Source organism: Liolophura sinensis, unplaced genomic scaffold, assembly GCF_032854445.1.
Source record: "Liolophura sinensis isolate JHLJ2023 unplaced genomic scaffold, CUHK_Ljap_v2 scaffold_32, whole genome shotgun sequence".
In the NCBI taxonomy this organism is placed as follows: domain Eukaryota; kingdom Metazoa; phylum Mollusca; class Polyplacophora; order Chitonida; family Chitonidae; genus Liolophura; species Liolophura sinensis.
The window spans coordinates 8,215-11,357 of record NW_027017971.1 but is presented as its reverse complement, the minus strand read 5'-3'; positions in this window follow the sequence as shown (position 1 = coordinate 11,357).

Sequence of the window (3,143 nt, the reverse complement as noted above, 5' to 3'; positions counted from 1 at the left end):
AGCTAAATAGCTTAACAATCTGCAAGATAGTCCCTGTGCTGCTCAGGAAGTCAGCGGAAAACCTGTGGCTTGGAACTCAACATATTCAAATACTTAAGCCGCTTGTGGAATGAAATGATGAATCGCGCTTTTTCATGTGATTGTAACATTCAACAGATCGCACAGTTTGAACCTGATTGATGACTTCATCAATTTGTCGAATTCAGCCAGTTCAGCGAGACGTGTAAACGTGGCTTTATGCAGGTATATGTATCTTTGGGTTATTTTTTCTTCTTCCTTACCATCGAATGAAGTATTAATTGGAAGGATGAATTTGTTAACTGCACGGTTTAGGGCCATATTAATTGGCCTGAACAAAAAAAAGTACTACTAACAGCGATATAATTACAGCCAGACTATAGAGACCTGTCCCTATACTGACCTTTGCCTGTAAATTGCACTGAAGTAAACCTTGTTGGTGTAGAGAGTGGCTGCTAGATATGACTTTTCTAAGGTTAAACAGAGTGTTGTCCGAAAATTTATTTTTGTTCAAAATAGTATGTTTCTTTTTTGTCCTCACACAACAAGGTGAAAACCAAAGCAAAGATTTCACTGACGATGTCACTCCAGACTTTGTTAATATCACTCATACATCAAAATAACAGCGGTTGAATGCATAGGGCATCACATAATATGAGGGCCGTCGTCGTATAAGTGGAATATTCAGTACGGCCTAAAACATCAATAAAATTAATGAATACATAAAATACGAGGCATTACTTTTCGGAGCCGTAAGCTTCAACACAAATACCCAATATTTATTTTTATCCACAATACTAGAATTCCCTTATATTGTACATAACTTTTGCTCCCTTAATTTTGAAATTATATACGTATGCTTCTTAATACATACAATTTTTGGTTGTTCTTTGATAATTTGTAAATGTAGTTCGGAGGTCCTATACTTGAGCGGATAGGTTGATCCGACGTCGTTGCTGAGCGTGAGAGTCTAGCGCATATCGATATTGGCCTCTCCTAGATGCATCTGTGCGTCTATTACTCCCACAAATTTCACTGTAAACTGCAGTGCGTTGTGTATTGTTCTTTGAGTTGATAAATGTGTTTATTTTGCGTGTATTCTCAGCATGAGATGTTTGAGATGATTTGTTAGCACATGTATATATGTATATGATATTGAACAGATTACTTTTAAGGTATTTTAATTTAGCCGAATGCAGTTTTAATAAAAGCAAGCCTTAAGGAGCATATACTTACTACACATGTCACACCATGTTTAAACAGGATTTATAAGTGATAATTTTAAACACATTAGTTTAAACATTTACCTAGAATTTGATATATGCTTCATATATAATGGATAATGTATTTGGACACAAGCTGTGATGTGCTGATATGTGCACACATTTATATTACAGATGTAGTTTTATATTTTAAGATACTTTCTATTTTCCACAATAAACACCTTTTTTATCTTTTGATATAAAATATAACTTTTCTATTGAAGTTTTGTATGTTTGTTAATTATGGTGTTTTGATATTTGGAATAACACTTAGCTTTCAAATATAATGACATTTTATTCACTGGAATATTTCAGAAAAGGATCTAGCTGAATTGTGCATTTTGAGGAGGTGCTAGCTAGATAATTAAAAAAAAAGATGTTACAAAAAATTTACAATTCGGTAAATATGAACATCTCTGTCAACTGTCCCAGTAGCTGAAGACAAGAAGGGAAAGCAAAATCATCAATTCATTCTCTCTGCACACACTTTCATCAACACTTTAAGTCGTCAATCCATTATTTTTTCACATCGAAAAGAGGAATAAAACAAAAAACCGAGGAATCGTGGTCTTTAATAACCACCCAGTCCCGCTGGTCTTATTTGCGCTATGCAGTTTTGTAACTGTGATTTCACATTAGCTGATTTAAAGTAATTTACAGCACAACCACTATGCCAGAAAATGTTTCAGTATTAAAACGTACATATTTATTATGACACATGTAATCAGGAAAAAAAGGCTTGTGGCAATTGAATTTTTCTGCGTACTCCAGTGAGTAGGCTTATGCCTCTGTTTTCATCAAGATTTAATCGTGTGATACTTTAACATTTTTGAAGAACGCAAGAAATAATAAAGCTTTTATTTCCATTACAATCATGTGTCCTTTTTTAATTTCCATAAACTATTTTAGTATATATAGTTTCCACTTCTTGGTGTTTCCTCGACGTCTTTGAATCGGGTGGCTTGTCAGGTACTTGTCACCCCAGCGTTCTCCATCTATAAGCATAAAACCTGCACCAATAGTACAATTGATTATTGAGAAAGATAAATGTATGCCGTGAACTCCTCACAGAAATATGCACACGCCTAGCTGGGACACTGCAGTATTAAGGTATGTAACCGAAATAATGGCTTTTGTTCAGCACCTTGCACTACTGCGAAAACGCATCTGAATTAAAAAGGATACAAAGGTATGGCACACAGAACAAGCTGTAGCACCAGTTTAGTTTTGTCTAAGGGAAGATAACTGAGAGATCCACAAATAATATTGAGTTATGGCCCATGGGGCTAAGCGATATGCTCGAAGTTTTCACGGATGTACTAATGCCAGCGGTTAATAACCATCAACCCCATTTCACATGGCATGTACTTGTCTGTTTAAAAAGTGACGTGAACACATCAAATGCTTAATCGGGTAACTATTCATGGCACTCATTTTATGAATGAACAAAATATCACAATAACTACAGGTACTTTGCTGGACACATAGCTTGCCAAGACGACATACTGTGTCGGACTTCTAGTATTCCTGCATAAATTAGGATTGTGTTGGTGGACATCATAGAGACCCCGTCCCTTTGCACTGTTTATTGTGATTGTACGTTAAATGTGACGATACAATGCATTTTGAGTAATACTAGACTTAGGACGTCTAATAATTTGCAACTCTCATCACTCATTTTTTAAAATATTTCTACTTGTTTCTAGTTTCTAGTGGATATGTACGCTGCTACTGTTTAGGCATATACACGAAAAGTTGGAACAAAACTCTAACTTAAGTAAACTGACAAGACGCCGTATTTTACCTTTTGGGTCTGACAATTTGCCAACTTAGACACTGTCGTTCCTTATCTGGTTTTTGCTT